Source organism: Hypanus sabinus, chromosome 10 (genome assembly GCF_030144855.1).
Source record: "Hypanus sabinus isolate sHypSab1 chromosome 10, sHypSab1.hap1, whole genome shotgun sequence".
NCBI classification, from domain to species: domain Eukaryota; kingdom Metazoa; phylum Chordata; class Chondrichthyes; order Myliobatiformes; family Dasyatidae; genus Hypanus; species Hypanus sabinus.
In genome coordinates this window covers 55,625,317-55,641,255 of record NC_082715.1, presented here as the reverse complement: position 1 = coordinate 55,641,255, position 15,939 = coordinate 55,625,317, and positions in this window count along the sequence as shown.

Genomic DNA, 15,939 nt, shown 5'->3' with positions numbered 1-15,939 from the left:
CTGCAGTATGTCTCTGATAATCTATTCATGCTAATAGATTTTCTGTATATACTTTATGGACAATACATTTATAAAAGGAAGCAATATTGCTTCTTTCAGACAAAATAGAATACTGCTTTCTGAATTTGTATTGTCTCAAATATACATAATTTTATAAAGAAATACTTCTGATATGCTGAACACAAAAACATAAAGTAGAAGTATAAGTAAAAAGACTGGCCTAGATTTAATATCAGACAATCTGATCATCTTTTAGCTCTGAACTTGGGAGATATTCCTATTCAAACATTTCAAATAGTTACAATGCTTCTCTACAGACACTTACAATTTCTCAGTGGTATATCAGGAAGATGATAAAATCTGATAGTAAGATCTATTAGTAGAATGAGGCCATTCAGCCCATTGAGTTTGCTCCACCATTCATCATGGCTGATTTATTATCCTTCTTGGCCCCATTCTCCTGCCTTCTCCCTTGTAAATCAAGAACATATCAAACCCCACCATAACCATACCCAAATGACCTAGCCTGCACAGCCATTTGAAGCAAACAACTTCAAAGATTAACCAACTTCTAGCCAAAGAATTTTTTCATCATCCCTGTTCTAAATAGATGTCCCTCAATTCTCAAGCTGTACCCTTTGGTCCTAGATTCCCCCGCTATAGGAAACACCCACTCTACCTAGATTTTTCAATATTTAATAAGTTTCATGAGAACTCCTCTCATTCTTCTAAACTCTAGTAAGGCTCAGAGCCATCAAATGTTATGTTACTTTCATTCCTGTGGTTACTCTCTGGGCTTTTTCTAATACCAGTACTTTGGGCTCTTTCTAATACCAGTACTTTTCTCCAGTGATTTCATTAATGCAACAACTCTCTTCATTGACAAAATAATCCATGACTTTGCTCCTTCTGCCAACGTGCATGACCATGCATTTCCTTAATGCCACTTCTTTGCCCATTCCCCCAATGATGTAACTATGAAAATGGACAAGGGAGAGCCAGTGGATGTAGTGTACCTGGACTTCCAGAAAGCTTTTGATAAAGTCCCACATAGGAGATTAGTGGGCAAAATTAGGGCACATGGTATTGGGGGCAGAGTACTGACATGGATTGAAAATTGGCTGGCTGACAGGAAACAAAGAGTAGCGATTAATGGGTCCCTTTCTTTCTTTCTTTTTCCATTTTTTTATTGTTATTATTAATATCAACAAAATAAACTAGGTACATAGATAATGGGATTACAAACAGAATTCAACTGAACATGAAAGAATATATAAGCAATGATTTCAGTATAAATGGGTATTCCCAAATCATAAACGATACAATATACAAATAAACAAGGCAAACCTATGTATATCATAATATATAATAAAAAAAGAAAAAAGAAAAAAAAGAGAAAAAAAATTAAGCAAAAAAACTAATCTAATAATCTAGTAACTAATAAGGAACAAAAAAAAGAAAAAAGGAAAAAAGAAAAAAAAAGGACTGTTTATAATATCTCACAAAAATACAAAGTCATCAGTGTCGTAAACTCCGATCCTCTCAACATATATAGAATCAAAACTGGAAAATCAAATAGGCCTGGAACAGGGTCATATTACATCATATGAAAATATTGAATGTTGTCTCCATATCTTTTCAAATTTAATAGAAGTATCAAATACACCACTTCTAATTTTTTCTAAATTTAGACATAACATAGTTTGAGAAAACCAATGAAATACAGTAGGAGGATTAATTTCTTTCCAATTCAACAAAATAGATCTTCTAGCCATTAGAGTAAGAAACGCAATCATTCGACAAGCGGAAGAGGATAAATGGAGTGAGTCCATCATTGGTAAACCAAAAATTGCAGTAATAGGATGGGGTTGTAAATCAGTGTTCAATACCACCAAGATAATATCAAAAAGATCTTTCCAATATTTTACCAAAAGTGGACACGACCAGAATATATGAGTTAAAGACGCTATCTCAGAATGACATCTATCACAAATAGGATTTATATAGGAATAAAAATGAGCCAATTTATCCTTGGACATATGAGCCCTGTGCACAACTTTAAACTGTATTAGTGAATGTTTAGCACATATAGATGATGTATTAATTAATTGAAGAATTTTATCCCAATTCTCAATAGGGATAGTAAAGTTAAGTTCTCTTTCCCAATCATTTTTAGTCTTGTAAAAGGATTCTGAATGTATCTTCATAATTATATTGTAAAGTTTTGATATTAGCCCTTTCTGAAAGGGGCTTAATTCAAACAAATTCTCCAAAATGCCTGAAGACTCAAAATTTGGAAAAGTAGGAAGTACAGTATTTAAGGTCCTTTTCGGAATGGCAGGCTGTGACCAGTGGGGTATCGCAAGGTTCGGTGCTGGGACTGCAGCTGTCTACAATATACATTAATGATTTAGATGAAGGGATTAAAAGTAACATTAGCAAATTTGCCAATGACGCAATGCTGGGTGACAGTGTGAAAAGTCAGGAGGATGTTATGAGAATGCAGGGTGACTTGGACAGGCTGGGTAAGTGGGCAAATGTATGGCAGATGCAGTTTAATGTGGATAAATGTGAGGTTATCCACTTTGGTGGCAAGAACAGGAAGGCAGATTACTATCTAAATGGAGTCAAGTTAGGAAAAGGGGAAGTACAAAGAGATCTAGGTGTTCTTGTACATCAGTCAATGAAAGCAAGCATGCAGGTGCAGCAGGCAGTGAAGAAAGCTAATGGCATGCTGGCCTTTATAACAAGAGGAATTGAGTATAGGAATAAAGAGGTCCTTCTGCAGCTGTACAGGGCCCTGGTGAGACCCCACCTGGAGTATTGTGTGCAGTTTTGGTCTCCAAATTTGAGGAAGGACATTCTTGCTATTGAGGGAGTGCAGTGTAGGTTCACAAGGTTAATTCCCGGAATGGCAGGACTGTCATATGTTGAAAGATTGGAGCGACTGGGCTTGTATACACTGGAATTTAGAAGGACGAGAGGGGATCTGATTGAAACATATAAGATTATTAAGGGATTGGACAGGCTGGAGGCAGGAAACATGTTCCCGCTGAAGGGTGAGTCCAGAACATATTATGCTGTATATAAATGATGTATATAATGGAACAAAAGGCTATGTTGCCATGTTTGCAGATGATATGAAGATAGTGTTGGGGAAACAGGAAGGCTAAAGAAGGACTTTGACAGATTAGGAGAATGGGCAAAAAAGTGGCAAATGAAATACAATGTTGGAAAATGCATGGTCATGCACTTTGGTAGAAAAAATAAATGTGCAGACTATTTTCTAAATGGGGAGAAAAATGAGGAACGTCTGATAGCTCTATATTCACTGGAATTTAGAAGGATGATGGAGGTTCTCATTGAAACCTTTTGAACGTTGACAGGTCTAGATTTGGAAAGGATGTTTCTCATGGTGAGGATGTCTAGATCAAGAGGGCATGTCTCAGAATATAGGGGCATCCCTTTGAAACAAAGATGTAGAGAAATTTCTTCAGCCAGGGGGTGGTGAATTTGTGGAACAGGCAGCAGTGAAAGCCAGGTTTTGGGGTATTTAAGACAGAGCTTGGTAGATTCTTGATTGAACATGGCGACAAAGTTTACGGGGAAAAGGCCAGGGAGTGAGCTGAGGAGGGGGAGGTAAAGAGGGATCAGCCACAATTAAATGGAGGAGCAGACTTGATGGGCCAAATGGTCTAATTCTGCTGACGTCTTATGGTCTTATATATATAAAATATGGTATAAATATAGTTAGATATATGCAGGTATATATAAATTTCTACAGATGTCCTGTGGAGAACATTCTAACTGGCTGCATTACCATCTGGTATGGGAGTGGGGGCAGCGAGGGGGTACTACACAGGGTCAAAGTAAGCTGCAAAGAGCTAAGAACTTAATCAGCTCCATCCTGAGCAGTAATCTCTGTGGTATCCAAGACATCTGCAAGGAGTGATGACTCCAAAAGGCAGTGTCCATCATTAGGGACCTTCATCACCCAGGTCACACACTTTTCTCATTGATACAGTCAGGAAGGAGGTACAGAAGCCTGAAGGCACACACTCAACAATTCATGAACAGCAGTTTCCCCTCTGCCATCCAATTTCTGAATGGACATTGAACCCATGAACATTACTTCACTACTTTTTTATTTCTATTTTTGTACTAATTTAATTTAACTATTACTTACATTAATTCACAGGTTTTTTCTCTAATATTTTGTATTGCATTGTACTGTTGCCCCAAAGTCAACAAATTTCACAACATATGCTGGCAATATTAAAACTGATTCTGATTATTTTTATGCTTAACCAAATAAATGGTATCATTTTCCAATATGTATGGATTAGTTATAGTCCTGTATTCTCCTATTCTGCAGAGATGTCGAACTTCATTTTGCTGGCAGCCAGTTACTTTGCCATGTTAATGCATGGTCAAATGGTTAAGGCATTGGTCTAGTGATCTGAAGGTCACTAGTTTGAGCCCCAGCTAAGAAAGTGTGTTGTGTCCCTGAGCAAGGCACTTAACCACACATTGCTCTGTGATGACATTGGTGCTAAGCTGTATTGGCCCTTGCCCTCCCCTTGGACAACTTCAGTGGTGTGGAAAGGGGAGACTTTCAGCATGGGCAACTGCCGTTCTCCCAAACAACCTTGCCCAGGCCTACATCCTGGAAACTTTCCAAAGTGCAAATCCGTGGTCTCTTGAGACTAACGGATGCCTCTTTATTTGATAAGGAACTTAAACACAGATTCTGTTTTGCTTTGTTTGGTAATTAATATCAGTATTCCAAAGCCCATGCCAGTTGGCACTTTGACCTTGTTATTGTTAAGCCATCAGTTTCTTACCCATTCCATGACAATTGTGCAACAGGTAGTTAGCAAACTATTTTATCTAACCTTGCTGCATGAGACATAAAGACATAATTCAAAATGATAGAAAGAACTGTTTTATTTATCCTTAAGACAACAAAAATTAAACCTTCTTCACAATGTTAGAATGATTACAAGCTGTTATAATTTTAATATACTGTATTCACCTTAACAAGGCCCTTTGGGCTTAAAGGTTATTGTGTAAGGTGTCACATTTTGATTGAAGAGGTTCCTAACACCAATTTATGAGTGCAACTTCCTTTAAAGCTCTCTGACTACTGTAGTCACTGACTGCGTGCTTTCAACTGGCTAAATTTTCTGCCATAGGAAACTAAATCTGGCTCGATTTACTTATAGACACTAAAGAAGGTCATGCCATGGCCTTTGAAGTTCTGTTGTGCTTCAGAGAGCTAATGCTGGAAACGATGAGAAAACCTGCAATAGCACCATAAAATTTCACAGCTTTTAATAATTTTCTTCACCAGTATATTACACCACATTTTTAATGTAAATGGTGATGAAGTCTTGTGGCAATCAAACGCTTACTTACTCATTGGGTGATTTTGCAACTAATTTTAAATTCTTCAAAGACATATGTTAATCAAAACTATTTTCCTTTAGAATGTTTCTGAATTTGCAGACTGGAATTTTTTCTTCACAGGCCAAATCTAAAAATGTGAATTATGATGAAATGTGGTTCTCAAAATACTTACAATCTGATAAGTCTTGAATACGGTATATAATGGCAAAATGGAAAAGAAGTGTTGATTAAGCAAATTAAAATGTACTGGAAAAATTCCCCAAAAGACTACATTTATTACAAAAGGTTGAACAGGCAAATGGACTTTTAAAAATTATGAAAGGTTTGAACGAGTAGGTGCAGAGGAAAATTGCCTAGAAATCGAACCCATCCACACCTAGATTTTAATGGTAATCATTCCTAAAAAGTACTCTGCAACTGCTGAAGTCCCACCAATTGAGAAACTGGAACAGGCACTTCTGGTTGTGACTCTAATCATTACATCAACAGAAATAAGAGCAAAGAGCCATGACTTATACTCTTTGCAAATAATTCATGATAAATGAGGAATATATGATGCAAAAGTCACTTGTGTGGGAATTAATGGACCCAACTGTTTTCACTGTGTAAAATATCAAGCCATCTATATAGATCGAGGTGGGCGGGAGGGAGCTGTCTGTGGACAGCTAACTGGAGCTTGCAAGTCCCTCCGTTTGTAAGCCCAATGTCAACAATGATCACAAAGGCTTGGAGCTGAGGCAGCAACTGTTTTAAGGGTCTCCTGAGGAGAGTTATGTAGTGGAAGTTCCTCCTACCCTTATTTACCCCCAGCTTGTTGTACTCATTCACTTGCATGGCAGTAGGGTAAATCAATGCGCAAGCCACACTCAGTGGCCACTTCATTAGGTATAAGAGGTATCTAATAAAGTGGCCTCTTAGTAAGTATTCATGAACTTCAGCTTTTATAGCCCATCCATTTCAAGATTCGACGTGTTGTGCATTCAGAGATGCTCTTCTGCACACCACTGTTGTAATGTGTGATTATTTGAGTTACAGTCACTTTCCTGTCAGCTTGAGCCAGTCTGGCCATTCTTCTCTGACCTCTCCGTTAACAAAACTACCGCCCACAGAACTGCCACTCACTGGATGTTTTTCATTTATTGCATGATTCTCTGTAAACTCTAGAGATTATTGTGCATGAAAATCCCAGGGCATCAGCAGTTTCTTATATACTCAATCCATCCCGTTTGGAACCAACAATCATTCTATGGTCAAAGTCAGTTAGATTAAATTTCTTCTCCATTCTGATGTTTGATCTGAACAACGTCTGAACCTCGACCATATCTGCATGCTTTTATCCATTGAGTTGTTGCCACATGATGAGCTGATTAGACATTTGTGAATTATTTTGTGACACTGGCATTCATACCAGGAGAGGCACCCATTTACAATATCAAATATATCCATAGTTTAATTCCTAAGCATGTACACTATTTGTGGATGAATCTATTACAAAAAAGGAGTAAGTTTGAAGATATTTGCAAAAAAATTCAATAGTTAATTCAGGAGAGACTTCTCACCTCAGTGGGCAATTGAACGAGAGACTGGCAACACACACAATATGTTGGAGGAACTCAGCAGGCATCTATGGAAAAAAGACTACTGTCAAAGGGTCTCGGCCCAAAATATCGACTACACTTTTTTCCATAATTGCCTGCTGGGTTCCTGCAACAATTTGTGTGTGTTGCTTTGATTTCCAGCATCTGCAGATTCTCTCTTGTTTGTGAATGAGAGACTGCTTCTTTTAACGTCATATGTCAATGATTTGGATGACAGAATTCAAAGTTTCAACTTAATGTCAGAAAAATGTATGCAATATACATCCTGAAATGTTTTTTCTTCGCAAGACATCCATGAAAACAGAGAAGTGCCCCAAAGAATGAACGACAAATGTGAGAACCCCGGTCCCCTCCCGTGTGTAAGCAATAATCCCCCCCTTGCCCCCACCAGCAAAACCCGCTACTGAGCACAACTATGAGCTAAGCAAAAGCAAACACACAGACCTTGCAGTTACCCCAAAGACTGTCGCAATTCATCCGGCATTCAGCAACACACAGGTTTTCCTTTCCCTAATAAGGAAGAGGGAAGTGTCCCCCATTTTCACAGTGAGCGGGAGACATAACAACTACCTGCTGGTTTATGATGTTAAAAAGTTCGTTTCGTCACTTTTTTACGACCTCTGTGCCCGAAGATTGCAAAAATCTCGGGACTTTGGGCCCACAGCTAAAGATTTTCTGGTCCCCCGACGACACACGAGTCTCCTGCTGTGACACCAACCTTCGAACCGCCCATCTCCAGAGCCCTGAGATCTTAGGCTTTCAAACACTAAGCCACCTCTCAGGCCGAATACTCTGGCATGCCGGTCAACGGCCAGTCCTGAAACCCTGAGAACGGGTCCCATTCCTGCAAAGAACCGAAGTCAGCGTGTAACTCCAGGTCAGGGTCTTCAAAAGAACCCTGAGAGGGAAAAATAAATATATTAAATATGGAAATAGAGGTGTTTCCAAAGATGCAAGCAAAGGAGTCGCTGTTTAGCTCCATCTTAACTCTGCCTCCGAATTGATGGCTTTGTGACCAAAACTGCAGATGACATGAAGATAGGTGGAGGGGCAGGTAGTATTGAAGAAGCAGGGAATCTGCAAAAGGACTTGGGCTGATTAAGAGAATGGGCAAAGAAGTGGTGGATGGAATACAGTGTCAGGGTGTATGATCACTTGGTAGAAAAAATGAGATGGCTGATTATTTTCTAAATGTAGAAAAATCTGAGGTACAAAGGGACTTGGGGGTCATTGTGCAGGATTCCCTAAAGGTTAATGTACATGTTTAGACTGTGGTGAGTAAGGCAAATGCAATGCCAGCATTCATTTCAAGAGGGGCAGAGCATAAAAGCAAGGATATATTGTTGAGACTTTATAAAGCACTGGTGAGGCCTTACTTGGAGTATTGTGAGCAGTTATGGGTCCCTTATCTTAGAAAGGATGTGCTGAAACTGGAGAGGATTCAAAGGAGGTTCATAAAAATGATTCCAGGATTAAATGGCTTGGGCCTGTATCCACTGGAAATTGAGAGGGTGGCCTAACTGAAATATACTGAATGGTGAAAGGTTTTGCTAAAGGTCAGATAAGGATGTGGAGAGGACGTTTCCTCTTGTGGGAGAATCTAAGAGCAGAGGACACAGCCTCAGAATACAGGGCCATCCTTTTAGAAGGGAGATGAGGAGGAATTTCTTTAGCCAGATTGTGGTGAATCTTTAGAATTCTTTGCCACAGGCGGCTGTGGAGGTGAAGTCTTTCAGTATTTTTAAGGGAGAGGTTGATAGGTTCTTGATTGGTCAGGGCACGAAGGGATATGGTAGGAAGGCAGGAGTTTGGGGCTGAGGAAAAATGGATCAGCTAAGAGGAAATGACAGAACAGAGACGATGGGCCAAATGGCCTAATTTTGCTCCTTTATCTCATGGTCTTATGGTATTTGAAGATCCTGTTGAATCAGCTGATTCAACTCATAATAAAGAGTGGTGACTTGTTTGAATTTACATACAAGTTGTACCCAAGAAGCTTTTATACTACAAAAGCATTTCAAGTGAGAAAGAGGAAACACAAAGTACACTGCAGGTGCTGTGGTCAAATCAATATGTACATAAGCTGGATGAACTCAGCAGGTCGGGCAGCATCCGTTGACTGCTCACTTCAATGGATGCTGACTGACCTGCTGAGATCATCCAGCTTTTGTACGTGTTGAGAAAGAGGAAAACCTGTCTATTGAAGAATGGGAGAAGTCAGTAATTATTGCAAATTAACTTTTCAGCCGAGATTCTGGAGCTATTAATATAATCAATGGGCGGTGAGAATTGATATTTGACGCCATATATCTGTCAGTTTTTTTTGTGCAGAGTATTTAACCACTAAACAATTAAAAATCAGATTAAGCATAAAATCAATAAACTGGAAATATGAGATTAATCATCAGCATTGAGAAAACGGCCAAAAGTATTGATGCTGTTTTAACATTTAATGAGATTCAAAAGTACTTACTTGCTTGCACCGTATACCGGGGTGCTCCCTACAGTTACCTGATGAGGTAACCATAGTCTTTGGCCAGGAGAAAATGTGGTCAGGTGGTGCCCAACATTCACAGAGTGTTTTGACCCTCCAGTTGGTGGGTCAGCAGTGGTGGCCAGGTCACTGCCCATCTGGTCCTGAGTTCCAGCTCAGCTCCTGTCAACTGCTCCATATCCAGCAAGGGGCTCTTTCTGCTTCCACTCCCATCCTGCGAGCTGTTTAGTTCTTCCTCTCTTCGTCAAGGCCCAGCGCAGACAGCAACTTTCATGCCGACCTTGCCTGGAACCCTTTACAGCTGACCTCCATGAAGAATAGCCAGATCTGCCATCCTTTGTCCCTACAATCCTGGACTAAGGACTGGTACTTCAGGGCTTTCCTCTCATGAGCCTCCTCGCATCCTTCTTCCTCTGGTTCTGTGAGCTCCCCCAGGATGATTTTCTTGTCTTCAGTGGACCAAAGTACAATGTCTGGTCAAAGTGTGGTTAGCACCACCTCCAGGAACTGCAGCTTCCTCTCCACATCGACCCTCATCTCCTACGATTTGGTACTTTGCAGCAGATTGAGTTTAGGCCTCTTTGATATCACTGCTGTTGCCCCCTTTTCGAAGGAAATGACTGCCCTGTCTGTCTCTCTGCCAGATGGTATATTTTCAGTCCTCTCCTTTTCCAGTGTGTCAGCAAGGGACAGCAGGACCTTGTCATGGCACCACTATACTGCCCTTGAGTTAAAACTGTTTTGCATGCTGACAGTATGTGTGCCAGTGAACCCCGTGACCAAAAAGCTTGCAGTTAGGATCCTCTCTCGGCCCCCATGTGTGCAGCTGTGATAGTGTAGCATGCCATACACAGACCGCAGGGGGAAAGAAATGTGGAAGGGCTTCAGTCTCCAAAGTTCTTGTCAAGTGATCTTGCGTTTATGAAGATCTCATTTCATCCAGGTGCTCTGTGACCCCCAAATCCACTGCCTTCAAAACCCACCTTTCATCCTCACAGTTCCATACCTCTGAGTGGACCATGTCACGCCTATCCCTTGCATTTGCACTTCTCCGTCATTGGGAGTTTATAAAGCTGAGCCCTACTGTTCCAGGCATGGGTTGCAAATGATGTCTCTCAAATTCAGGGAGTTCACTACCTGGTCTATGGCCGAGTTGTTGGCCCACTTTCATTGCAATCTTGTTGTGGCTCCTGCTCAGTTTATCAGCTTATCATTGGAACTGCTCAGTGTTAACACAACTCTACACATTGCCACCTTGAATTCCTCCACTACCGATGACAATGAAACCTATAGCTGGTGTAACCTAATGTAGAGCCCCACTGAAGAAGAACTTGGGGGGCGGGATTTCCAGCCACGTCCACAGGGGCTTGTTGATTTTCTTTTGGATGCCTTCTACAGTGGTTGTGGGGCACCCTTTCACCATCAAAAGCCAGAGCAGCGTTGGCAGAAGATCATGTTGGTACAGCCATGTCTTAAATTTACCAGGCAGTCTGGTTATTATTTACAATAGCTGAAGATATCTTACTTCTGCAAAGGGGCACAGCCAATGTAACATACAGTATATTAAAACCTTCTGTACAAAACCAAAGTGGTCACTTTGCAAAAAGATACTGAGGTGAGTCTGTTAAACATGCAGGTAGTAGGAGAGAAGAGAAAAGGTGTTAAAAAAACTAGCACCATAATTATCTGCTTTTTTCCATGAGTAAATGTCAGGTCAGCAGCAGGGTTTATTTTCAGAATGTGAATAGTTCCTTCAGTCCTTTGCTTTTTCTGCTAGGTATGACATTGTTAGAAAGGAATTTGTGAACGTGAAGTGTAACAGTTATATGTCCCCAGATCATCTTAAGTAAAGAAACTGAAAGACCTGGAAAGCTGAATTTTCAGATTAGAAAGGAATCAGAAGCATGAATGCAAAGTGGAGGTATGAGAACAAGGTAGAGGTACTCACGCACAGGGCAGGAAGCAAAAAATTCATAACAGGCTTAAGGTAAAGGGTCCATTTAACATAGAAACATAGAAAACCTACAGCACAATACAGGCCCTTCAGCCCACAAAGCTGTGCCGAACATATCCCTACCTTAGAAATTACTAGGCTTACCTATAGCCCTCTATTTTACTAATCTCCATGTACCTATCTAAAAGCCTCTTAAAAGACCCTTTCGTATCCGCCTCCACCACCATTGATGGCAGCTCATTCCACGCACTCACCGCTCTCTGAGTGAAAAACTTACCCCTGACATCTCCTCTGTACCTACTCCCCAGCACCTTAAACCTGTGTCCTCATGTGACAACTATTTCAGCCCTGGGAAAATGACTATCTACACGATCAATGGCTCTCATCATCTTATATACCTCTATCAGGTCACCTCCTATCCTCTGTTGTCCAATGAGAAAAGGCTGAGTTCACTCAAATTATTCTCATAAGACATGCTCCCCAATCCAGGGAACATCCTTGTAAATCTCCTCTGCACTCTTTCTATGGCTTCCACATCCTTCCTATAGTGAGGTGACCAGAACTGAGCACAGTGCTCCAAGTGGGGTCTGACCAGAGTCCTATATAGCTGCAACATTATCTCTCGGCTCCTAAATTCAATTCCACGATTGACGAAGGCCAATACACTGTATGCCTTCTTAACCACAGAGTCAACCTGCGCAGCTGCTTTGAGCGTCCTATGGGCTTGGACCATTGGCTTCTGTTCACAGTTTGGTCACAGGTGCATTCCCACAGAAGGAGAGGAAGGAAATTAATCTGGTTGAGTACCATCACAACTCTTGCAGTTCCTCAAACTCAGCTCTACACCTGCAATAACATTGACCCAGGAGTTGGTTGAACTCCCTGTAACTTGGCAGCCTGGATTTTTTTAAATTGAGCACAGTAAAGGTTTGGTGAAGTGGGCTCTTCATTTGCCATACTCTAATGGTCCTGAGCCAAAAAGTTCCCTAGGAAAGGCCTAAACTAAGTGCTTATGGGTGGGCATCTGGGATATCCACTCACATGAGAGAATTTTTCTCAATAAAGTTGCAGCATTGTTGAGACTGTAATTATGCACTAAGTTAAATGTCAACCATTACCTCTAAAGCTAATTAGCCTTCATTTGAAAGACCTTTAAATTCTTAAATGGTCCCTTAGTTGAGCCTAATAGTATTGAGTGCTTGCAGGTAGTGCTGACATCCATTGTTACTTGGGTCATGGAAAATGTGACTCAAAATGTGACACCTGATCATTGTGGTTCGGTCTGAATATGCATAAGCAATAGTGCTTGCAGAGGGTGCTACCATTTCTGAGTAGAATACTCTCACTGTAAAAAGAGATTCAGGACTGATGCTTCATGGAATTGGAATTGGAATTGGTTTATTATTGTCACAAATACCAGGTTCCAGTGAAAAGCCTGCCCAATGTACTGTTCAGACAGGTCAATCATTACACAATGCATGAGGTAGTACAAGCACTCCAAACACTGGAGTCATTCTGTGAGGTGTGGTGAATCCTCAGTGTCAGCCAGGCTAATATGGTCTTGACCATGAAACATCCTGTCAGCCTTGGACAGACTTGTACACTTATATACAGCCACTGAACCATAGTATACGTCAATCACATTGACCTAACTTTGTGCGATGCCCATGTATGGCTGTGGCATATCTATCTGCAAGCTGTTGGCACCATTGGCCATAACCAGGAGGATTCAGAGGAGACCTGAAATAAATCTTCACAGAAAAGATGTTTTTTGCTGAGGGGCAAGGTATCTGTAGGGAGCTGGAATCAAAACCAACCAAGTGCATGATAAATTTAAATTAATTAAAAGGTTTAAAAGTACAAAAAAATTACAAAAATTAACCTTGGCGCATTAGTTGTCATCACTTCCGTGACTCAAAGGACTTTAATGATAGCCATCCTGCATAGCCAAGCAAGTATTTTTAAGAATCTGCTAAGATCTATGAATATATACTTTGCTGAGAAGATCTGAAAAGGAATACAGTGGTAGTTGTTGAGAATAATCCCAAATAACTGTGTAAGAAAGGACACCGAGCCCTACCGGCTATCCACGAGGCACTGAGACAGATATCAGCTGCTGCTGAAGGACCATCAACTCAGTAAAAGATACCCACTAGTCTGTCACCTAGTGCAAGAGGTTGTCTGCACATACTTAAAGAGAACCACAATGATCTTCTGTCAGAATTGTATGCTCCAAGTTCTAGAACTACGTTATGGATCACACTGAAGATTAGTGCAGTCACTACAAGCGCTCTGTGGTAAAGGCCACAGCTCAATATCTTCTCAGCCTTGTTTTAATGTCATGCCGACTTAAGACAAATGAAATGATATGCATTGCAGTAAAAGCAGCAATGTGAACTTTTCACATTATTTTCCTTTGCAAGTTTTATGAAAAAGTAATATCTTTGAAACAAAGAGTACTGAGGATGCAATGAAGCCTTGTGTAGGCACCCCAAAGCCTCCATGGAAAAAGGCTCCGTGGCAGTTTAAGATCCTACCACCAGTGCAGACTGAGATATACCAGAACCTCTGTATAACCCCCAGAAAATTACTGATGAAATCTATGGATAAGAAAACAACACTGTAATGGTGATATAATGTAAATCTCATAAGTACATTTCTTTCCTATGAATCGGGACATATGAATGTACTGTATGAGCAAATGTAATGAATATTTTTAGAGAAAAAATGGGCATCATGAGTGATAGGGTGATGTCAGCAGCACTCTAGGTTCTTGTTATTGTGATAAGTTAAGCAAATGGCTCCAACCAGCTGCGACCAACTGAATCAATAAGAGCACAGCTCATCAAATTGGTATGGGGGAGATTCCCATATATAGGAATGCACTGTTGCTTTAGAACTCAACTTCCGTGTGGGGGCTGGTTTCACAGACATTCTTCCCACAATACATCACTATGGCTTGAGTAGCAGATTTAAGCAAATATGCCTCTCAGGCCATTGTTACATATATATTGTCTGTCTATTTTAAGTGCATGTTTATTTTCTGAACAGGGAACATCATCTGGCTAAGTATTTACAATGAAGTATTTATAAATGTTGCTCTTTCATATGAAGATTCATGGAATTCAACCTTTCCTGATGCCAGTGTTAATCACATAGTGTCTGAATATGTGCCCTTTAGGCTGTGCTGACATAACACTGTATCAGCAGAAATTGTACAAGCTAAATTTGCTGTGCTTTCAGCAATGATTAACAAACAACAAAAGGCGACTGATACATGTCATTGATACAAGTATTAATATTATCAGTGTATATGAATAAGAAGGAAACAATGAAACTATGACATGATCTGCCCAGATCAACTGAAACATTAGTTTTCTATGGATATATATGGAACTGGAGTTATAAAATATTCCGGTTCTGGAAGTGAAACAAATGCTAGTTCATTGTCTATAAAGGCCAGGAGAAGGAACAGATGGTTCATATGCTGTATGTTCACTCTAGATTGTTGCCACTAGCCCCAGGATTCCTGCCAATCATGTCATTATGACTTGGAGCTGAAGCAGTAAGGCCACCTAAACCCCATTTTATTATTATTCAGAATGCAGTTCTGAAAACCATTAAGTTGGTAAAAGTTTATATCAACCAACAGTTACCAAACAAAAACTTAACTGCTTAAAATGTTGTGCTTGGAACTAATCCTGCAGTATTTGCTGTTTGAGATAACGTGAAAATGCACCAGAGCAAAACAGTTCTAGTGGCCATTCAGAAAGTGAGAAGAATTTTAAAGAAAACATGCACTCTGGTCTGTTTGCTTAAATAAGCTACGCAGTTTATGAATGGCTGCTAGATCTGGTTTTAAATTTACACAAGACCAGAACAAAATAGGAGCAGGATTAAGCCATTCAGCACCTCAAACCTGCCTACAACAAAATATGATCTGTCTGAAGTAATTTCTCTTCTGTGCCAGCTCATCTGGCCTTGAATTCTCCAATCCTTCATAAAGTATCTGCTTTATCTTTAATTGTCCACAGTAATCTGGCCTCCACAACCCTGGTGTAGAGATTTCTAGAGATTCACCATGCTCTGAGAAAAGGTGTTCTATGCTCTTCATTTTCAAATGACCATGCATTAATTTTTGTAATTATGTCTGTTTGTTTAAAGTCGTCCTATTAATAACAACACCTCAAATACTATGTTGTCATGTGCCCACAAGATCTTACATGTTTCTATAATATCATCCTTTTTAATTCTAAAGTCCAGAGAATAGAAATTTAATTTCATTAGCCATTCATGATAGAACTTCCCTTTCAAACCAGGAATTAGCCTAGTGAATCTCTTTTGGACTGCTTACAATGCCAGTGAATCTTTTGATCTGTCTCCATTGCCAGTAGAGATTAGCTTTTAGAATGATGATTATAGTAGGGAGATTCAGAAGTTTCATTCATTAGAGGTGGAAGATCAGTAATGTAATTACTTGAATG